The sequence below is a fragment of the Tamandua tetradactyla genome, chromosome 3, assembly GCF_023851605.1.
Source record: "Tamandua tetradactyla isolate mTamTet1 chromosome 3, mTamTet1.pri, whole genome shotgun sequence".
In the NCBI taxonomy this organism is placed as follows: domain Eukaryota; kingdom Metazoa; phylum Chordata; class Mammalia; order Pilosa; family Myrmecophagidae; genus Tamandua; species Tamandua tetradactyla.
The window spans coordinates 41,221,586-41,246,344 of record NC_135329.1 but is presented as its reverse complement, the minus strand read 5'-3'; the positions used below and the strand labels follow the sequence as shown (position 1 = coordinate 41,246,344).

General features: G+C 35.7%; 1 protein-coding gene across 1 annotated transcript in view; it reads left to right on the top strand.

Moving 5' to 3' along the window:
- Window positions 1-24,759, top strand: part of DLGAP2 (DLG associated protein 2) — a 1,049,558-nt gene that overhangs the window by 567,242 nt on the left and 457,557 nt on the right. The gene's annotated exons all lie outside the window — the stretch shown is intronic.

Here is a 24,759-nt window from a genome sequence, read left to right as displayed (position 1 = left end):
AAAACTGTTTGCAGATAATTTGATGGGCTACATAATAAAAAGTCCGAAAGAATCTTCAAATTACTAGAAAAAATTTGTAAGTAACATTTTGAATGTAGATCTGTATTTGCAAAATATTTCTACCAGTGTATTCACAAACCATATTATATACTTTTTAAATGTCCCAATCCAATAACTAAAAGTAACTAAAAGAAACATAGGAATAATACAATAGGGAGCATAATGTATCTATATAAATTAAGCTATATTATAGAACAAAAAGAAGATCAAAATATATTGAGAGATATTATTCTCATTAATGAAATTTCATATCATAAAGAATGTAAGTTTTCCTCAAATTAATATATAAACTAAATGCAATTACAATCAAAATCATAACAGAACATTTTGGTAATGTTGGCAGACTGACTCAAAAATGCACATATCAGTAAAAGGCCAGGCAGAGTCATGACAATTTAAATAATGCAATACTAAGATTATATGAAGCTATAGCAATTAAGCACTGTGGTATTGTTGTAAAGTAAACAAACACACAAGCAGAACAGAAAAGAGAGCTTAGATCAGAGTAAATTTAACACCCAATATGGCATTACACATTTGTACAGAAACGAAACTACTGGTGCTAGGATAATAGGCTTTCCAAACGAAATAATAAAATAAGATCCTACCTTAATCATATACAATTATACATTTCAGATGGTTTAAAAATCTAAATTGGAGATGCACAAATGAAAATTCTGGAAATGTGTATACAATATGTATTTGTATACTTGTATGCATATGGATATGTTTTTGTGTACCATATATAGACATGCCTATATACCGATAATGATTTAAAAAATGGGGAATGATTTCTTAAACTAGATAGCTCAAACCATAAAGTAATAGATTTATACGCTCAACTGCCTAGGATTTAAAAATTTGGGGATGTAGAAGAAAAATCAAAGTTCAAAAACAAGCCACAGACTGGACTTTTTTATAACACGAAAGTTTACTCTCCTCTCTGTGTGTGCTTATCCATGACATAAATCAATAAGAAAGAGACAAGCTTTTTAATAAAAACATATCAAAGGATATGTAATTTAGACAAGAAAAAGCCCAATTGGCCCATAAGCATAGGAAATATAATTCAACCACATGAAGAATCAATGAAATGCAAATTAAACAAGACATCATTCTACTTCCAAGCCCATTATATTGGCAAAACCTAAGTTTGACCATGCAAAGTTTTGGCAAATGTTTATAAATATCTGGATAGTCAAACCCTGATGATAGGAATGTAAATTGGTATGACCACTTTAGAGAAAAATTTATCAACAATAAATAAATAAAGTTGGGCAGGCCACGGTGGCTCAGCAGACAGAGTTCATGCCTGCCATGCCAGAGACCTGAGTTCGATTCCTGATGCCTGCCCGTTGTAAAAAAAAAAGAAACAACAACAACAACAACAAATGAAAATAAAGCTGAATATGTATATATTCCATAATCCAACAATTTGAGACAAGAAATGATGTGCCTGTCATTATTTGAAATCGGGAAAAATCACAAGCAACCTAAATGTCCATCGTGGAGGAAAGAACAAATAAACTTTTTCATTTTCACCAATTATCTCTCGGAAGTATTTAAAATCAATGTGCTAGATTTGTATGAGTCATAAAATTTTGATGCTATTTATAAAAACCATATTCCACTGGGTAAAGGCACTGATTGTAATATATACTATTGGTTTGCTCCCAGACATCTGTTTCCCCTTCTTTTTTATTAAGAATTCCCATTCCATTCATGTCTCCATCCCTTGGGGAGAATGACCCTATCCAAGTGATAATGTATATAAGTCTGAGACAATCCTGTTAATTCCATTCTCCTTGCCAGTGATTCAGTTAAAGTTGGCTTTTGACTTATTTCTGTTAAAAAGAAAGAAGGGGGAATTAGTTGGGGGTATTCTGGGAGCATTTTCCTTAACTCCTAAAAAGAAGCAGGAGAAAGATTTTCACTTCTTTCTCTGGTTGTTACCCACTTACAAACACCCAGGAGACCTATATCTTGCAGCTATAAAGGGCGCTCATCAGTGGGCAGGCTAGTTGAGCAAGGCTGAGCAAAAAGGGAATGAGTGGTGTCCTTGTTGACGTCACTGAGGTACTGAACTAATACCTAATCCTGGACCATCCTCAGAGAAATCATTTCTTGATTAAGCCAATTAAGTCAGTTCTTTCTATTTGCTGCCAAAGAAAGACCTCTAGCTGATACATATTTAGTCATTGCTAACGAAATAGATGAGATCAGTACCACCGACTTCATTACCTCTGGGAAGGAAGAAGAGAAAAAATTTGTGCAGGGTGCAAGATGTTTAAAGTGTATTTGTAATTTTTTTCTTTAAAAAAAAGATGTATATATGGTGAAATATCTACATTTACTAAATCTGCATGGTGATCTGAAGTATGTTTGCTTCATTGTTCTTTATTCTTTTCTATACCATTAGAATATTTTTTTTTTTTTTTTTTTCTTTTTTTTTTTTTATTAATTAAAAAGAGAATTAACAAAACAATTAGAAATCATTCCAATCTACATGTACAATCAGTAATTCTTAATAACATCACATAGTTGCATATTCATCATTTCTTAGTACATTTGCATCGATTTAGAAAAAGAAATAAAAAGACAACAGAATAAGAATTAAAACAATAATAGAAAGAGAAAAAAACAAAAAAAAACAAAAACAAAAAACCTATACCTCACATGCAGCTTCATTCAGTGTTTTAACATAATTGCATTACAATTGGGTAGTATTGTGCTGTCCATTTCTGAGTTTTTATATCCAGTCCCGTTGTACAGTCTGTATCCCTTCAGCTCCAATTATCCCTTCTCTTTTTTTTAATTAACGGAAAAAAAGAAATTAACCCAACATTTAGAGATCATACCATTCTACACCTGCAATCATTAATTCTTAACATCATCACATAGATGCATGATTATCATTTCTTAGTACATTTGCATTGGTTTAGAAGAACTAGCAACATAACCGAAAAAGATATAGAATGTTAATATAGAGAAAAAAATAAAAGTAATAATAGTAAAATCAAAACAAAACAAAACAAAACAAAACAAAAACCTATAGCTCAGATGCAGCTTCATTCAGTGTTTTAACATGATTACTTTACAATTAGGTATTATTGTGCTGTCCATTTTTGAGTTTTTGTATCTAGTCCTGTTGCACAGTCTGTATCCCTTCAGCTTCAATTACCCATTGTCTTACCCTGTTTCTAACTCCTGCTGAACTCTGTTACCAATGACATATTTCAAGTTTATTCTCGAATGTCCGTTCACATCAGTGGGACCATACAATATTTGTCCTTTAGTTTTTGGCTGGATTCACTCAGCATAATATTCTCTAGGTCCATCCATGTTATTACATGGTTCATAAGTTTATCTTGTCTTAAAGCTGCATAATATTCCATCGTATGTATATACCACAGTTTGTTTAGCCACTCTTCTGTTGATGGAGATTTTGGCTGTTTCCATCTCTTTGCAATTGTAAATAATGCTGCTATAAACATTGGTGTGCAAATGTCCGTTTGTGTCTTTGCCCTTAAGTCCTTTGAGTAGATACCTAGCAATGGTATTGCTGGGTCGTATGGCAATTCTATATTCAGCTTTTTGAGGAACCGCCAAACTGCCTTCCACAGTGGTTGCACCCTTTGACATTCCCACCAACAGTGGATAAGTGTGCCTCTTTCTCCGCATCCTCTCCAGCACTTGTCATTTTCTGTTTTGTTGATAATGGCCATTCTGGTGGGTGTGAGATGATATCTCATTGTGGTTTTGATTTGCATTTCTCTAATGGCCAGGGACATTGAGCATCTCTTCATGTGCCTCTTGGCCATCCGTATTTCCTCTTCTGAGAGGTGTCTGTTCAAGTCTTTTTCCCATTTTGTAATTGGGTTGGCTGTCTTTTTGTTGTTGAGATGAACAATCTCTTTATAAATTCTGGATACTAGACCTTTATCTGATATATCATTTCCAAATATTGTCTCCCATTGTGAAGGCTGTCTTTCTACTTTCTTGATGAAGCTCTTTGATGCACAAAAGTGTTTAATTTTGAGGAGTTCCCATTTATTTATTTCCTTCTTCAGTGCTCTTGCTTTAGGTTTAAGGTCCATAAAACCGCCTCCAGTTGTAAGATCCATAAGATATCTCCCAACATTTTCCTCTAACTGTTTTATGGTCTTAGACCTAATGTTTAGATCTTTGATCCATTTTGAGTTAACTTTTGTATAGGGTGTGAGAGATGGGTCTTCTTTCATTCTTTTGCATATGGATATCCAGTTCTCTAGGCACCATTTATTGAAGAGACTGCTCTGTCCCAGGTGAGTTGGCTTGACTGCCTTATCAAAGATCAAATGTCCATAGATGAGAGGGTCTATATCTGAGCACTCTATTCGATTCCATTGGTCGATATATCTATCTTTATGCCAATACCATGCTGTTTTGACCACTGTGGCTTCATAATATGCCTTAAAGTCAGGCAGCGCGAGACCTCCAGCTTCATTTTTTTTCCTCAAGATGTTTTTAGCAATTCGGGGCACCCTGCCCTTCCAGATAAATTTGCTTATTGGTTTTTCTATTTCTGAAAAATAAGTTGTTGGGATTTTGATTGGTATTGCATTGAATCTGTAAATCAATTTAGGTAGGATTGACATCTTAACTATATTTAGTCTTCCAATCCATGAACACGGTATGCCCTTCCATCTATTTAGGTCTTCTGTGATTTCTTTTAGCAGTTTTTTGTAGTTTTCTTTATATAGGTTTTTTGTCTCTTTAGTTAAATTTATTCCTAGGTATTTTATTCTTTTAGTTGCAATTGTAAATGGGATTCGTTTCTTGATTTCCCCCTCAGCTTGTTCATTACTAGTGTATAGAAATGCTACGGATTTTTGAATGTTGATCTTGTAACCTGCTACTTTGCTGTACTCATTTATTAGCTCTAGTAGTTTTGTTGTGGATTTTTCCGGGTTTTCGACGTATAGTATCATATCGTCTGCAAACAGTGATAGTTTTACTTCTTCCTTTCCAATTTTGATGCCTTGTATTTCTTTTTCTTGTCTAATTGCTCTGGCTAGAACCTCCAACACAATGTTGAATAATAGTGGTGATAGTGGACATCCTTGTCTTGTTCCTGATCTTAGGGGGAAAGTTTTCAATTTTTCCCCATTGAGGATGATATTAGCTGTGGGTTTTTCATATATTCCCTCTATCATTTTAAGGAAGTTCCCTTGTATTCCTATCTTTTGAAGTGTTTTCAACAGGAAAGGATGTTGAATCTTGTCGAATGCCTTCTCTGCATCAATTGAGATGATCATGTGATTTTTCTGCTTTGATTTGTTGATATGGTGTATTACATTAATTGATTTTCTTATGTTGAACCATCCTTGCATACCTGGGATGAATCCTACTTGGTCATGATGTATAATTCTTTTAATGTGTTGTTGGATACGATTTGCTAGAATTTTATTGAGGATTTTTGCATCTGTATTCATTAGAGAGATTGGTCTGTAGTTTTCTTTTTTTGTAATATCTTTGCCTGGTTTTGGTATGAGGGTGATGTTGGCTTCATAGAATGAATTAGGTAGTTTTCCCTCCACTTCGATTTTTTTGAAGAGTTTGAAGAGAATTGGTACTAATTCTTTCTGGAACGTTTGGTAGAATTCACATGTGAAGCCATCTGGTCCTGGACTTTTCTTTTTAGGAAGCTTTTGAATGACTAATTCAATTTCTTTACTTGTGATTGGTTTGTTGAGGTCATCTATGTCTTCTTGAGTCAAAGTTGGTTGTTCATGTCTTTCCAGGAACCCGTCCATTTCCTCTAAGTTGTTGTATTTATTAGCGTAAAGTTGTTCATAGTATCCTGTTATTACCTCCTTTATTTCTGTGAGGTCAGTGGTTATGTCTCCTCTTCCATTTCTGATCTTATTTATTTGCATCCTCTCTCTTCTTCTTTTTGTCAATCTTGCTAAGGGCCCATCAATCTTATTGATTTTCTCATAGAACCAACTTCTGGCCTTATTGATTTTCTCTATTGTTTTCATGTTTTCAATTTCATTTATTTGTGCTCTAATCTTTGTTATTTCTTTCCTTTTGCTTGCTTTGGGGTTAGCTTGCTGTTCTTTCTCCAGTTCTTCCAAATGGATAGTTAATTCCTGCATTTTTGCCTTTTCTTCTTTTCTGATATAGGCATTTAGAGCAATAAATTTCCCTCTTAGCACTGCCTTTGCTGCGTCCCATAAGTTTTGATATGTTGTGTTTTCATTTTCATTCGCCTCGAGGTATTTGCTAATTTCTCTAGCAATTTCTTCTTTGACCCAGTCGTTGTTTAGGAGTGTGTTGTTGAGCCTCCACGTATTTGTGAATTTTCTGGCACTCTGCCTATTATTGATTTCCAACATCATTCCTTTATGGTCCGAGAAAGTGTTGTGTAAGATTTCAATCTTTTTAAATTTGTTGAGACTTGCTTTGTGACCCAGCATATGGTCTATCTTTGAGAATGATCCATGAGCACTTGAGAAAAAGGTGTATCCTGCTGTTGTGGGATGTAATGTCCTATAAATGTCTATTAAGTCTAGTTCATTTATAGTAATATTCAGATTCTCTATTTCTTTGTTGATCCTCTGTCTAGATGTTCTGTCCCTTGATGAGAGTGGTGAGTTGAAGTCTCCAACTATTATGGTATATGAGTCTATTTCCCTTTTCAGTGTTTGCAGTATATTCCTCACGTATTTTGGGGCATTCTGATTCGGTGCGTAAATATTTATGATTGTTATGTCTTCTTGTTTAATTGTTCCTTTTATTAGTATATAGTGTCCTTCTTTGTCTCTTTTAACTGTTTTACATTTGAAGTCTAATTTGTTGGATATTAGTATAGCCACTCCTGCTCTTTTCTGGTTGTTATTTGCATGAAATATCTTTTCCCAACCTTTCACTTTCAACCTATGTTTATCTTTGGGTCTAAGATGTGTTTCCTGTAGACAGCATATCGAAGGATCCTGTTTTTTAATCCATTCTGCCAATCTATGTCTTTTGATTGGGGAATTCAGTCCATTGACATTTAGTGTTATTACTGTTTGGATAATATTTTCCTCTAACATTTTGCCTTTTGTATTATATATATCATATCTGATTTTCCTTCTTTCTACACTCTCTTCCATATCTCTCTCTTCTGTCTTTTTGTATCTGACTCTAGTGCTCCCTTTAGTATTTCTTGCAGAGCTGGTCTCTTGGTCACAAATTCTTTCAGTGACTTTTTGTCTGAGAATGTTTTAATTTCTCCCTCATTTTTGAAGGATAATTTTGCTGGATATAGGAGTCTTGGTTGGCAGTTTTTCTCTTTTAGTATTTTAAATATATCATCCCACTGTCTTCTAGCTTCTATGGTTTCTGCTGAGAAATCTACACAAAGTCTTATTGGGTTTCCCTTGTATGTAATGGATTGTTTTTCTCTTGCTGCTTTCAAGATCTTCTCTTTCTCTTTGACCTCTGACATTCTAACTAGTAAGTGTCTTGGAGAACGCCTATTTGGGTCTAATCTCTTTGGGGTGCGCTGCACTTCTTGGATCTGTAATTTTAGGTCTTTCATAAGAGTTGGGAAATTTTCAGTGATAATTTCTTCCATCAGTTTTTCTCCTCCTTTTCCCTTCTCTTCTCCTTCTGGGACACCCACAACACGTATATTTGTGCGGTTCATATTGTCCTTGAGTTCCCTGATACCCTGTTCAAATTTTTCCATTCTTTTCCCTATAGTTTCTGTTTCTTTTTGGAATTCAGATGTTCCATCCTCCAATTCACTAATTCTATCTTCTGTCTCTTTAAATCTATCATTGTAGCTATCCATTATTTTTTCTATGTTTGCTACTTTATCCTTCACTTCCATAAGTTCTGCGATTTGTTTTTTCAGTTTTTCTATTTCTTCTTTATGTTCAGCCCATGTCCTCTTCATGTCCTCCCTCAATTTATCGATTTCATTTTTGAAGAGGTTTTCCATTTCTGTTCGTATATTCAGCATTAGTTGTCTCAGCTCTTGTGTCTCATTTGAGCTATTGGTTTGTTCCTTTGACTGAGCCATATTCTCAATCTTTTGAGCGTGGACAGTTATCTTCTGCTGCTGGCGTCTGGGCATTTATTCAGATTTCTCTTGGTGTTGGACCCAGCAAGGTTGTAATATTTTTCTGTGAAATCTCTGGGTTCTGTTTTTCTTATCCTGCCCAGTAGGTGGCGCTCGTGGCACACGTTTGTCTGCGGGTCCCACCAGTAAAAGGTGCTGTGGGACCTTAAACTTTGGAAAACTCTCGCTGTCCTGGGGGTTCGCTAGCCAAAGTGGCTTGAGCCGGCCCGGGGTCCGAACGCAGGGAGGGTGTCCGAACGCAGGGAGGGTTGCTGGTCGCCGCAGCCAGGGAAAGAGCCCGTCCGAATTTCCTAGTCGGCCCTGGGCAACAAGCGTGGCGGGAGGGCGCCAGCGGCAGCGGCCCGCCCGAGAGAGTGCACGTTCCCCGGGAGTCACGGGGTCACCGTTCTCCGCGGCCTGGGGGTTTCCGATACAATTCTCTCAGTTGGTCCAGGGGCTGCGCGTGGTGTGGGCGCCAGTCGCCTTGGTTTCAGGGGACCACCTCTCCAATTCTCCCAGCCGGCCCGGGAAGGGGGAAGGGAGTAACTCCGGCCGCTTGCCACCCCGCCCGGTAAGGCCCGCGCGCCTCGGCGATCTCACCCGAGCTGCTTCTCTCAGCCAGCCAGCCGTTCCAGGATGGGGTACGCTGTCTTTTTTATCTCTGTTGTGGCTTTGGGCGCTTTCTGTATCGTTTCTACTCCCCTAGTAGGTGTCCTGGAGAAGAAACTAAGATCCGCGCGTCTTACTAAGCCGCCATCTTCCAGGAAGTCCTAGAATATTTTGAAGTGATTTTTTTAAGTGTTTATCAGGTCAAGATGGTAGAGTGAGAAGCTTCAGGAACCCATCTCCCACCCCTACCCCTCCACAGAAGGTTTGCTCAATCAGCAAGAACTGCCAGAAATATGGTTCTCAAAGCTCCAGAGAACAGCTATAAGACTGCAGTAATGGAGTTAGCACTGAATCAAGAAAAAGGCACTAAAAGCAGTAGGATCTCATGGAGCTGTGGCTGGCCCCTCCCTTACCCCTCACCAGCTCACCATAGAGCTCTCCCTTCCTTCCAGTGTAGATGGCTGCTTCCAGTTCCAGAAGGAGCATGGTAACCCTCATGCACATACTGGGAGCAGTCTGTCTGGTGGTGGCCTGAGGGACTCATTGTTCCAGAATATGCTTTGAAGGCAGCTCACAGAACTCTCCCACAGAACCCTGTGAAAGAGCAGTCAAATGACTACCTCCTGCAGGGGATTACTGCTATAGGACATGCACCGTAGTGTCCAGGACCAAGAAAAAATGATTCTTAGGGAAAAGGGCACTTTTTGTACCAGGTACACTAGAGAATTCCTAGGGCACATATGCATGTCCAAGACAAGTGGCATGCACAGAAAAGAATAGGATCAGGAAGGCCCTATGCCTTGACCTGAAACTATTCTCCAAACTCAATGTATGGACAAAGTTCTGAAAGAGAGCACTCATATGGGTCAATCTACAAAGACTTGAAAGTTATTTTCTTTTTTTGTTGTTGTTGTGAGCTAGTAGGACTTAAGAAACGTTTTGTTATAGCACTAGCTGGAACCAAGCTTAGGAAGCAGATGCCTCAGAATCTAAATTCTGGCAGTAGCACACTAAAACACTAATATCTAGGTTTCAACAAAAAAGATTACAGAACGTGCAAAGAAACAGAAAGTGATGGTCCAAGCAAAGGAGGAAATTAAAACATTAGGAAAAATCATCAATAAGGAGGGTTAGACCTGGGACATTCCAGACAAAGATTTTTTTTTTTAATGGTCCTGAATATACTCAAAAGCTTAAGGAGAAAATATAGTTGAAGAACTAAAGGAAATCAGGAGAATGATAGATGAACAAACAAAGAATATCAATAGAGATGGAAATTATGAAAAGGAATCAAACAGAGCTGAAGGCCACAGTAACAAACAAATGAACAAAAAAATGCCCTAGAGAGGCTTAACAGAAGATTGGAGCAGATAGGAAAAAGAATCAGTGAACTTGGAGATAAGAGAATTGAAATCACCCAGTCTGAAGAGCAGAAAGAAGAAAGAATGAAGAAAAGTGAACAGAGATTGAGGAACCTGTGGGATACCATCAAGTATGTCAATATGTACATTATAGGAATCCCAGAAGGAGAACAGAAAGAGAAAGGAACCGAGAAAATATTCAAGGAAATAACGACTGAAACCTTCTCAAAGTTAACAGAAGACAAAAATATGTACATTCAAGATGCTCAACAAATGCTAAACAAGATATGACCAAATAGATCCAAAGTGAGGCATATTATAATCAAACTGTCAAATGTCAAAGATAGAGAATTCTGGAAGCCACATGAGACAAGCAAAATCTTATGTTCAAGGGCACCTCAGTAAAATCAAATGCTGATTTCTCTTCATAAGCCATGGCCGTGGAGGCACAAGGCATTGGGAATACATAAAGTACTGAAAACAAAAACTTGCAAAGCAAGAGTTCTATATGGGGCAAAACTCTTTCGAATATGAGGGAGGGACGAAGACATTCTCAAATAAACAAAAGCTGAGGGAGCTCATCACCACTAGACTGGCCCCAGAACAAATGAAAAGGAATTCTAAAGATTCAAAGTAAAGAGACTGGACAATTGACTGAACCCACAGGAATAAAGAAAGATCTCTGGTGAAAATACTGACATGGAAATGCCAGTATTATTGCATTTTTGTATTATGGTTTATAACTCTACTTTTTACCTCCTATAGGCTCTAAAAGGCAGATGTGTAAAATGTAATGATAAAGCAATGATTTTGGACTTAAAATGTATAACTATGTAATTTGTAACAAGAACTACATAAAAGCGGGGGAACGGGTGTATAGGAATGTAATTTGCGTATGCTCATGAAGTTAAGTTGGTGTCAAAGCAAACAAGATTGTTGTAGATTTTGGATGTTAAATTTAAGCCTCATGGTAACCACAAAGGAAATATCCAAGAATATGCAAACACGTAAGATAGAATGTAGAGTACAGGTCATCAGGAATAGGGGGCAGGGAGAATGAGGAGTTGATGGAAAATGAGTGTAAAGTTTCTGTTGGGCGTGAAGGGAAAATTCTAGTATTGGATGATGGTGAGGGTAGCATAACCTTGTGAATCTGATTAATCCCACTGAATGGTCTGCTTCGGAGGAGTTATAATGGAAAGATTGTTGTTGTATTTGTGCTTCCACAATTAAAAGAAAAGGAAAAGAGATAATAACAATTAAATGTAGTATATGGTACTGAATGGGATCTAAGAATAGAGGATGAAAGGATCAAAAGGACATTATTGGAACATAAAAATTGGAACATAGAATATAAGATTTATGTCAGTGTTTTATTTAATGAATTTGAGAACTGCTCTTAAGGTGATTGCATAAATGAATTTCCTTGTTATTAGGAAATGTACTTGGAAGTATTATGTGTTCAGGTATTATGATGTGCATTAATCTATTCTCAAATCTTCAGAAGATGGATGACAGATAAGGAGAAACATGATAGATAGATGATGAATGGATAGAATGATATGGCAAAGTTGGCAAAATGTTAAAAGTGGGTGGATCTGGGTGTCTAGGGGGCAGGATGAGTGTGCTGGAGTTCTCTGTATGGGGTTTGTATTAGTTTTGCAACTGTTGTGTGCATTTGAAATTATTTCAAGATAAAAAGCTAAAAGCAAACAAAAAAGAGATGTAGGGGGAAATAAAGTGGTTAGCACTTTTGTGCTCTGTTAGAATGTACTTAATTTTTTAAAAATTAAATAAATGAAGATAGGTAAATATTATAAATATTTCTTGTGAATTTTTATGTCAATGTTGATTGACAGATTAGTTCATCTTTTAAAAATAAATTTCGGAGAGTTCTATAATCTAAGTTTGTGAGAGAATGGTAGGTTTGTCTAAATGAATTATGTATGAATTAGGTCTCTTAATTAGACTTTGTAGTGTTTTTCATAGGCTAATGAAATGTGGGAAAGAGAACCATCCCTTACTGCATATGTGAATACAGCCTACTTCATTTAACTATAGCACAATATCTTGTTAAAAAGAAGGTGGTCACACAAAGTGAAAGCAGATAACTGTCAGAGGAGATGCCTGGTCCCAGAGTCCCTGATGGGAACACTGTCTATCCCCTGCTAAAGTAGTTCTTGCCAGGTTCAACATTAACCTTTTTGCTTCGCTACACTCCTTTTATACTTGTGGCTTATGTGTTATTTCAGCAAGTACTTAACTAAACAGTCTATGCTGTTAATTGGAAATTATTGCAGAATCTCAAGGCCCTCTTGGTTTCAAGAGAAAACACAGATTCAGCTGGACCACTTCTGGTTGGTGGGGCCAGATAAAGAACAGGAGGCAGCTTCTTTGCTTTCACCTTCCTGGGATTCTCGAAAGCACAGAGAATCTGGTCCCCAAATACTTGAGTCTTATCATTTTCTTCTTCACATTTTTTCAAGGTTATTAGTTTTCTAAAGAATTAAGCCAACTATTTCTTAGAGTGGTATTCAAAGTCTGTCGTAATCTCACCCCCAACTTGTCTCCCAAGCCCATTTAGCTGCACATAAATCCATATTCTCTATTCACCACACACTAACTTATGGTTCCATGAGCAAACTCTGGACTCCCATGGCTTTGCTGCAGTATACTAGAAAGAGAAAAGAGGGATGATGATGATATATGTATATACGTATCTGTTTACATAAATATGGAAATATTTTATGTGTATACATTTATAAATGTGGGTATGCTTATATATATATATATATACTTCTGAGCAAAGCAGAAGATATTGAAGGACCCAAGGATACCTAAAGATTAGTTTCCATTAGTTAGCTCAGCAGAGATTAGGGTTTCATAAACAAGGTGAAGAAGAAAGACTTAACTTATTGTCTATCTGACTCTATATAATATAAAAATATTAAAAAGGCTTATAATATTTTTGTATTAAAAATAGAAAAGTCTATAAAAAGACTTCAAATTTCAACTCATGCAACCATATCTCCAATGAAACCTTCCTTGCCACTTCATCAAAAGTATTCATTCATTTTTCTGGGCGTATTCCTTAACTCTTTAATATGTTTGCTTTAGTATTCTTTCCCTTTTGCCTTACCTCTACAAATATCGGTTGGGGCATACTCTGTGTTGAACACTAAGCTACGCACTGGTTTTATAAATGCTTAGAGTGTAGGAGCTATATCTTTTTCATCTTCATGTGTTCATATTACCTAACAGAGTTCTTTTTTCCTACTTAATAGTGCTTATAACATTTTGTTTTTTGTTTTTAAATTAACACATGTAGTCAGCCAGTAAGATATCTGGTCTTATTAATAACCAAGGGAATTTTGTAAGCTACGCTGAGAATCAGAGGTGAAGCCACAGCTATTAAAAATGGTAAGATAGAGTGAAAATGGGGATGAATTGCAAATGCCATCTGGTGTCTGAGACTCTGTCACTGTTATGCATTTATGCAGAATGATATAAAATGCACAAATGAACCCTAATTTGCACATTTATATATTTTTAGAATATTCAAGATTCCGGCATTCAACTGGCATTGAAACAATTTTACCTCATTGATATGCTCAAGGAATAAATAAATATATTATTTTTCTGGTCTCAAGGTAATATAATATCAGGTCATATTTACTATGTGTAGATAAAATGTAACTTTTTTCTTATCACTAAAATTATGCCTATTTGTTGCATTCTGAAGCAAATTTGAAGCTGAAAATGCATACAAAATATATGCAACTGGATGTTGAAGAAGAGCTAAATTCAAATTATTTCTAGTAATTCATAATAAGCTTCTTTACAATACTGAAAAAAATGACTAAAGAGAGAAATTTAGCATGGAAAATAGAGTCTAGCACTTGTCTTCCATGTTAGAATATTGCCTCTTTGAAAGCAAGAACTTTGTTTTAAAATTTTAATATCATCTGTACTATCTCATAATATATGCATAAAAGTCCCCCAACTTAGTTTCTTTACATTGCTCTACTGAGAGTTAAATATGCTTAAGAGAATTCTTAGGATTTTCTTAACTTCCAGAAATAGAAGAGACCAGTGCTTATAATTTCTGAGAACGAATCATATATGCAGAAGTTAATTATCTCACCTAATTTCTTACTTTTCTTTAACTTTCTAATCTTATACTTCATGCTATAGTCTGGCAAATGTGATTGTCAAAATCACTTTGGGGGTCTCTGTCTCTCAGCATTGATACCAAACCAGTTTCGAAAACAGACAAGCAGTGATATGACTTAGACCTTCAGGGTAAGTTAGCTTTTTGGCAGAATTATGTATCTGTTGCCAGCAGCATGAGTGAAACCTTGAATTCTTTCTCCACTTGATTTTGCATAGCAGCATGGCCAGGTTTATTGGTCTGAAACAAATCCTTGGATATAGACCAGAGATAAAGGTGGGGGGGAGGGTGCAACTAGCAACTAAAACCCTGATCAAAGAAGAAGACTCATGGATTTGAATATAACTAAAACTAAATATTTTGAGCTTCTAAACAACTATAAATTCTATCATTCTTTCCTTTCTGCTAGTCTGTCCCCCCCACCCCCGCTTGTTTTTCTACCTACCTTTCTTATTCCCAGTCTTTCTGATTGATTTTTTTCATTTTCCTTCCTGCGTTCCACAAGTTTTAAATGAGTCCCAACAGACACTGCGATGATTACTGGAAAGAACAAATGGAAAACTGTACCAACTCTGAACTAACTCACAAACTGGACAAGAAGATGGGGGCGTGGTGAACATTAAGATAGAGGAATTTCTACAAAGCTCTGAAAACACTCTGGAAAGACCCCCCAGCATGGGGAAGAGGGCATTAGGAATTAGGGTTTCACAGAGGCAATGACATAAGGCCAAGGTCAAAGTTGTTGACTTTTTTTGTAATATTCATTCCATTGTTAGGGTTTATAAATTTTAGCTAAGTTTTCAATATTATTTACCTTTTTAAGTGATTTGCAGAAATTAGAAACCCCTCTGCCTGAAATTTCTTTTGTTAATGATGTGTATTTATAATTTCACTTTTTTTTTTACTGATTGTTACATCTCATTAGCAACCTTATGAATGACAAATGATTGAGTTTTTTTTACATCTTTGCAGAATGATCTTGAAAGGGAAAATGTGATAACATAGAATTATTGTGTTTCCTCCTCTCAACCAATCTTGTGATCAAATGGCCCAAGCTCAATCAAGCCTTTTGACCAGCTGTAAATCTACATAGAAGCAAAAAATGTGTGCAAGGATTTGCAGGTAGCCAAGTAATGTTTTTAAAATAAGAGAAATACTGTGGTATAATGGGCAAAATAGTGGGCTTGGAACTAAAAAAGCAAACTAGATTTTAGCTTACACTCTAAAAAAATGGAAATAACAGTTGTCCCTTCCTCATGGAATTGTTGAGAGACTCGTCTAACATGAAGTAATGTAGATGGAAGAAACCTGTGACTCTTAGAATCTATTTTCCTGAGATGGGGAGTATTTTTCAGGAATGATCCAATCCTTTAAAACAGCTGTAGATCACAGAATGTTTCCATTTCTCTTTATTTTTCTTAGTATTTCCCCTTTTTGAAATGGTCCTCTACCTTCATTCAAAACCAAGCCCATAACTCAAAACTTTCTCCTGCTGCCCTGTCCCATCATGGATATTTCCTCTGTCTGTGGGTTGTGTTTATTTTCTTGCAGCGCTGTGGACCTTGTCTTACTAAGGCAGGAAACCATGTAAGACAAGGGAGCTGCCTGAAGCAGCACAGAATTAGGGTCAAATGAGATAAATTGAAGTGACTTGGATCTGGAGGGAAATAAAGTCTTACAAATTGATGGAACATCTGTACCTGTGACTAGAAATGTGAAGAACAGAATATACCGTGTGGGAGAGGAGAGAGCCCTTATACAAACGCGATTTTTACTAGTCACAACTTTATGCAAATAGAGTACAGAAGTATCAGTTTTGCTTTAAAAACTTTCCAAAATACATGTTTTCTGTTTTGACTGTACCTTATATTCAAGATTTTTGAGTTTTCCTGGGAGAAACAGAGGCTAGGGTTCCAGGAAAGAGACCAGTGCTTATAATTACAAGCAGAATCAGGAGCCTGTATTCCGTTGGTTTTACCATTAATTCGAAGTAAGGACTTTGGTAAAAACCTAATCTCTATGGACCCAAAGCATCTCATCTTAAAGTTTTCTCTGCCTTAGATTTTGTGTCTACACGTATGTATATATCTATAGAGCAAAAGTGTTTCTTTAAGAACCTGGTTTTACATTTCCAGATATTCTATGTGGGCAAAATTTGGCTTCCATGACATTGTGTCATCATTGAAATGGCTATTTAGTGAAACTCTATTTCTTAATATTGAAAATTATTGAATCTAGTTTCTTATTAGTGTCAAAGAGGCCGATGGGGACTAATTTTTTGGAATTTCAAAATTGTTATAGAGATGGCCCATTTGCTATTATTTAAATTTATGTCCTTCATCCAAATCTTCATTAAACCCATGGTAGTTAATTTTGGGAGATTAATCATTACTGAATTAAATGGTACATTAAATTATGAATCCAAATAAAGGAACTATTTGCGAACAGGGCAAAAAGCATAAATTAAAGATAAAAGAGAGTATAACAGTAATTATCTAGACTTTAGAATAAAATAAATCTGAATACAAATCCAACTTTCTCCCCTTAGTACCTATGCGACCTTGGACAAACTATAAGTTCCTTGAATCTGAAATTCCCTATGTGTAAAATAGTGCCTATATTTCAAGGCGATTTTGAAAATTAGAGTGTTCAGCATTATGTTTGGTACATAGTAAGGAATTAATGGCTTATATATTTTATTAATATTCACTTATTTGTTTATGTGCTGATTATTCAATTTCAATTTTTTAATTCTATTTTGTTTGTCAGATATTGTGCTAGATGTTGGGAAAATAATGAGGGAAACAAGATAGTTGCTCATTAAAGAAATTACAAATAGTTGTAATAATATTTGTGATAAATAGTTTTATATAAACCAATAGTTATAATATGATAATCATTAATCTGTTGTTTCTTAAAAAGAGTATTTCCCAAATATAGTAGAAATGTGGCATATGAATGATTTCTTTTTTTAAAATACTTTTATTGACAAATCTTCACACACTTACAGTCCATACATGGTGTACAATCAATGGCTCACAAAATCATCACACAGTTGTGTATTCATCGTTATGATCATCCATAGACCATTTGTATCACTCCAGAAAAATAAACTAAAAGGTAAAAAGAAAAAACTCTTATTTCCCATACACTTTACCCCTCCATCTCTTTGACCACCAGTATTTCAATCTATACAATTTATTTTACCTCTTATCGCCCCTATTATTTATTTATTTATTACCCATATTTTTTCACTCATGTATCCATACCCTGGATAAAAGGAGCATCAGGCAAAAAGTTTTCACAGTCACATGATCACAATGTAAAAACTATATAGTTATACAGTCATCTTCAAGAATCAAGGCTGCTGGAACACAGCTCAACAGTTTTGGGTACTTTCCTCCAGCCACTACAATACACCATAAACTAAAAAGAGATATCAATATAATGCATAAGAATCACCTCCAGGATAGCCTCTTGACTCGAACACCTCTCAGCCACTGAAATTTTATTTTGTTTCATTTTTCTCTTCCCCCTTTTGGTTAAGAAGGCTTTCTCAAGCCCGTAATGCCAGGTTCCCGTGAATCTTGGGTGTTCTGTCTCACATTGGGGGATGGGCAGTGAGTTCACCTGCCCAATTGGCTTGAGAGAGAGGCCACATTTGAGCAACAAAAGAGATACTCTTTGGGGTGATTTTTAGGCACAATTATAAGTAAGCTTAGCCTCTCCTTTGCAGGGATAAGTTTCATAGGGGTGAACCCCAAGATTCAGGGCTCAGCCTATTGATTTGGTTGTTCCCACTACTTGTGAGACTATCAGGAATTCTCCAAATGGGAAAGTTGAATATTTCCTCCTTTCTCCTCAGTCCCCAAAGGGACTTTGCAAATGCTTCTTTATTCACTGCCCAAATTGCTCTAGGATATATTGGGGCAGCACACTAGCCTGGAGAAACCAGCAAGATCTTATGCCCTATTCAAGATTCCGTGTACTTATGGTGTTCAACTAAACTGACCATAAAGAAAAAATTAAATTAGATAATGCATGAACCAAAATATAAATTTTGCACCAAGTAAACATCTCTCCCTTTGGTTTCACATGGAAGTTGAACTTTTGAAGTATGGACAATATCATCCTTTACCCTGTATTCTGATCTACACTAGTCCTATCCAGATCAGCTTAGTCGAAGTCTGATCGCTTTTTCAACTTTTCAGACAGTTCTTGTATGGGGCAGTGCTGGCTTTCATAGCTTCAGAACTCTAACTCTGAATCTCAGGCATCACATAAATATCTGAAGTTTCTGGGAATGACCAGGTAATATGCAAACAGCTCAGTATCTCAGAATTTAGAAATAACGCTTGTAACTCCTGAATATATGTGACTGCTATAAGAGTTTACAATCTAGGACCCTTTACAGTAGGCCCAACCTGATAACCCATGCTCTCGACTTCAGATCGCCATTTTTATATTTTGTCCATATGAGTGAGGCTTGATAATATTTGTCTTTTTCTTTCTGACGTTTCATTCAATGTACAGTCCTTAAGGTTCATTCACCTAATTGCATACCTCACAACTTAATTCCTTCTTGGAGACTGCTCAGTTGTCCATTGTATATGTGCAGCACAGTTCCCCCTTCCATTCCTCAGTTGTTGTAGCCTTAGGCCACCTCTATCCATTGAATTGTGAACACTTCCACCATAAACACAGTGTGCAAATATTCATTTGTGTTCCCACACTCAGTTCCTCCAGGTATATACCGAGCAATGGGGTTGCAAGATCATATGCCCCACTGCCCTCCAATAGGCTGCACCTCTCAGTTTCCCTACCAATAGTGAATAGCTACATCTCCTTCTCTGCATTTTCTCTAGCACTTGCTCATTTTTAAAGTTTTATTCGCACATCATACAATCCAACCTAAGTAATAGATATGCCTTTGCCACCATAATCTGTATGCTTCCACTGAATGTAACAAAGGCATTATGCCAAAACTAAATGTCAGCCAGTGGGGGCATTGGAGAGGGGTATGGATTCTTTGTGGAAGAAAAGGAAATGTCTTCATATAGATTATGAATGATTTCTAATTGAAGTTGGTTTGGCTGATAAGGTGAAGAGGTACTTTTGGGTAAGGAGAAAGTGGAAGACTGAGACAGGGACTCTTTTTTTTATTTGTGCATTTTAGGACTACTTTCAGAAGTAGCTGTAGAAATTTTTCAACAGTATCTGCTAGAGCAGTATTTCCTAAACAGAAAACAGGAGACCACATCTGATGAAAACATAGTAGGAGCTCAGTAAATATTTGTTAACTTGCTGAGCAATGCAGCATGGAATAGCACAAAATAGATGCTTTCCAAGTTTGCTATCCTGCTGCTGTTAAAAGGCTAGAAAGTAAAGCAGAGAGTTTTCACAGAGAAATTAATAAAAACTATAAAGGACCTTTCAGACCTAGCTATTTCATCAACATAGTTGTGAAAGATATCAGGTAGATGAGCTTGTTAAGTAAGAGGAGTATTAGGATTGCGGTTTGCATTGAAAAAAAAATGCTCATTGATTTCTGACCACTGTGCAAATTCTTGAATTATATATAGACGACTGATCTAATATTACTCTTTTAACAAGTATGCTTGCTATTTATTGGTTTTGAATAATAAAGTTAGAATGATTTCAATATTCTCCTCTTCTCAAATCGCATGGCCATTACTTAGGTATTATCAAGCAAAAATAAGAAAGTTTAAGTGATCACATTTAAGAAGCAATTGGAATATCTTCATTTTAGGCAATAAAATAAATTGAGTTTGAATTGATGTCTTTAACGAGCATTTGGTTTTAGTTTTTGATTAGTAAAACTGAAACACCAACTCAATTCATATGAGTCAATATAAAGAGAAAGTCTAAAATGTGCAGGGCCTCATGCCAGATGCCAAAGATTTTCAGATAAGTAAGATTGAAAGGCATATATATCATATTAATTCCATTACAATTTTAACAGTAAGTGCTATGATAGTGCCAAAAATGAAGCAAGTAATTTCATCTTTGGAAAGAAATAACCAAATATAAAACACTGGATGTAGGAAAAGCAAAAATAAATTATGAACTGAATCATAAAGGAAGGTAAAGGCTTAAAAACCATGATGGTAAGGTTTGAGGAGTCTGCAGGGGTCAGATCATGGGTGAGTTTTAAGATGATGCCACAGATATTTTTTTGTATTCGCTCTTTGAGCAGGATCCATGTGAACAGCCAAGAACTGTCTGCAGATTTTCTTATGTCTATATGTGCTTTGGCAGCAAGAGGATCTATAATTTTCATCAGATTCTTATGGGGATTTGTTACAATGGAAGGTGAAAAGAACACTACCATGCTATGGATGATGGGAAATCTATAAGGGAATATTCAGTTTATTAACATCACAGTAGATCCATCTCGGCTTGAACATCTCTGACAAAGTCCACTCAACCGTTGGCAATCTGTCTTGATTGATCCAGGTTCTGAATTCTTACCTAGGTCCAATACTTAAATAAAAATGTAAACAACTCCAGAGAGCTGCAGAGAGCTATCTCTGGCAGGTGTTTTAGGTTTGTTTAGATGAATCTGACTGAGTCAGCTTTGAGGCAGGCCTTTCGCTGCATCTACACATACACATTCACCCGAGTACCGAGAAACTGAACGCAGGAAAGGGGGGGCAGCCAGCGGGAAATCATGCCAGTTCATCTCCTCTAATAGTTCCTGCTGGAAGATTTTAGCTGTCACCAGTCTGCTAAGGATTTGCTTGTCGAGAATGAGGCACAGATCAGGTTCCCAAATTACCCACAGCCCCACAGCTTGCAATTAAATTCAAGAGCCAGGACTTTAACACATATTGCTGTTATTCATCTCTATCTTATATTGGTGTCATGTGACTAAGGTTTTACCCATTATTGATGATCGAGAATATCAGGCAGAAGCAGTATGTGCATGTAATCATGGATGGTTGTACAGAAATGTTTAGCTGTTATTAGTTTAGACTTCGTACTGCAGCATTCTGATGTGCAAAAAAAGCTACATATTTTCCAGAATGGACTCTGTCTCTCCACAGGTCCTTGGAGTTTACTGCATATAAATATTGGTCTAAATTTGAATTGAATACAAATTCTCAAGCCATTATGAATGCTTCATCTCAGAAGCTGTTTTTAATTAACTGGGGTATATACTGCATGTTAAATCAAGATAAACTTGTAGAATCCCCAGTGAAGAAAATGGGATTCTGTTCAAAGAGGGAGGCTAGAATGACATTGATGTACAATTCCAAATGGGAAACTTTAAATGAATTTTTCTGATGTTAATCCTTTTACTCAAGAATCTGCTCTGACTCTGGGCAATAGGGTATATACTTATTAAAGCGCTTCCTGATTTTGAAATAAGTTCAAAACATAAGTCATTCTATAACCATTTTTTCATATATGAAAGTCCTGTCAATTTAAATAATAGCTTTGTAATAAAAATACTTTAATGCTATGTCATCTCAGAGTTATGACTCTGCTTATTACTTCTTAATTCTAAATATTCCCATTTTTTACATTTATAGATATAGATATTTAAATTATATTTCTAACTTATTTAAGGTATAAGAGTATTTAAAATAGTGAACTCCTCTTTTCCCAAATATATTTATAGTAATATGACTGCTACTTATACTTACAATATGCTATAATGAATACACACACACACACACACACACACAAACATAGAATAGGTCAACATATGTAGGAACTTGAAATATAAAAATGAATATATTTGGATTCATTTTCTGAGTTATTTGTTTTTGTTCTTTTTTTTTTTTGAATTGTGGTCAACCTCAATTAAAATTAGTAATTGAATACCAGATATTCAGGGTAGTGATAAGAGGAGAGAGGAAACCCTCTTGCCCCTAATTTACTGATAGTGCTCAATATTTTTTCCTATACTGATGTATACCACATTGTGTCCAATATTTTGCATCTGCCTTATTTACTGTCTTCTGTTTAGTATTTGCTTACTCTACTGTAGACAAATAAATAGAACTCACAGAAGTAAAGTTACAACCCAGTCTTATCTGATACGTGAGAGCCAGAAATTGAATTTAGAGCCATCTGAATGCAATGCTATAGTCTAAGTGCCACCTGTGAATTATTGAACAGGAGCAATTTTGGTGGTTTACACACACACACACATATATACATGCTTTATATATACACACGCACACACATGCAAATACATGTATACTTGTACACACATACATACAAATGCACATATACTTTTATCATAATATTAGTGATAGGAAAAATAAAAACTTTTAAGGTCAATGGTCCAACACCTCATTTGCACTTAAGAAATGGAGCTCAGAAAGGTAAAGTGACTAACCAAGTTTCCCACTAATTGAAAGAATAGCTAGAACCAAACATACTGTTAGCTTGTGAAAGAGAATTTGGAAATAAATGAAAGCAAAACACAGTGATAGATTTGTGCCCCAAATGTCAAAGGAAAAATTACATAGGTCACATTTGCTGAAACGCTTGGACAATAGTACTGAAGCTAAATGGTGATGATTTCACCCTTGCACTGGACATCAGCATTAAACTCCAGTGCAGTTATCATTCTTAAGAGCAGCATTTTCATGTGAACTAAATTCCTTTTCTTTCCCAGATATTTATATGAATGCAAAGAGAAAAAGACAATGTAAAACCTCTGGAGAAGTTCATAGGGAAAATGTCAAACTAGGTAGTTGTGCTTCTAGGACTTCTGAAATTTTGTGCCCAACCCAAAAAGAGAAAAATATGTGGAGTTTCATGCAAAATAAATATTTTTGGAAGAGATCCATGACAACTAAAATAAAATATCCCTATTCTGCAAAAGCCAATATTACTTTATTACAAATGTTCATTAATGAACTTTTATTTTCATATGTAAATATTTGCCATATGTAAATATTCTTTTTTTCTAATCATTTTATTGCAACCCTATCACAAAAGGGCAACTATAAATTATAAACTAAGGACAATGAGAAAGGAAAACATCCCTCATCCTACCAAACAGTGAGATCCATTGTTGCCACGCTGTATATAACCTGCTCTGTGTATGTGTGTGTATGTGTTTACAGATTTATATTGCAACTATTTGATTAACACTTATTCACAATAGTGGCTCATGAAATGTTATACATCTTCTTAACAATTCTATTTGTTCTTTTTTTAATGAATATAGCAACTTTTTCACCTAAAATTACAATGAGTGACATTTCAACATTGAACTCGTACATGTGCCGTTTCCAAGTGTTTTGAAGCCCTGGTGTTTATCTTTATTTTGTCCTAAAGTTGTTTTCCTTGCATGATTCTAATTTTAAGTGCAGTTTAAGTCCATGAAAAGTAGGAGCCCCAAAGTTGTGTGTGTCTGTTAATCAATACTTTGACTTTCCATCACCTTCCAAAGAATGGCTCACCCCACCCTTCCTCATTCACCCCTCTACCAAGTTGTCTTTGGTGAGTATAACTACCCCTTATTATTTACATTTGATATGCAAATGTTTCAGTTTACTTTCATCATAATTTTTTCTTGTGAACACAAAGTTTTTGTCATTGTTCAGTATATTTTTTCCTGTCTTTGAAAATTATTTGTGCATCTTGGATTATCACTTTCTCATTGAAATTATGTTTCTATTTAATGGCATTTGACATAGAGGAAGTTTCCAGGAATTCCCTAAGCAAGGAATAGATATGTTTATTTATTTAATCAAATCATGTCTTCACTTATTTTCTGCACTTCTCCCTTGCCAATCAATTGTGAACTTTATTCCATAGTATTAAATGTTATCATTTTTAATGGTTACATATTATTCCATTCTGTTGGTTCCCTGTCATTTATTGAATTAACCCCCTTTAAATGGAAATTTAGGCTGTTTCTAATCCTTTTACTAATATAAATTATACCTTTATGAATACATTCATTGCTTTATCTGTATGCTTATTCATGATTATCTCCTTAGGTTGAAATCCTGGAAATACAATTGTTAATTCAAAGTGTGGTTATTATATTAGTGAATCTTTAAGACAGCGGCAATTTATTACACATGCTTTGTTCCCATCCTGAGAAGGAGGGCATATCTTTGCAAATACAGCTGCTATGCCAAATGTTTGGAAGCTTTAATATTGTTTTTATTTCAAAAATATTTAGATTACCTGTTTTGTTCTAGGCACTATAGGAAGGATTAGGGATGCAGAGAACAATAAAACGTGGCTCCTTCCCTTCCATTCTGTAGGTATAAATACATATGTGAAAAAGTATATTTAAAAATATATTTTGTTAGAAGTGTAGTGTTAAACCAGGAATTGTCAGTGTTACCAGTGAGGAAATAGATCAGAAAATTTGATGGTAAAAGAAATGGTGCTTGAACTGAATTTTGAAGGGTGATCAGGTATTGATGAGGTACGCAGAGTGTAATGAACATTCGGGTGGAGAAAGC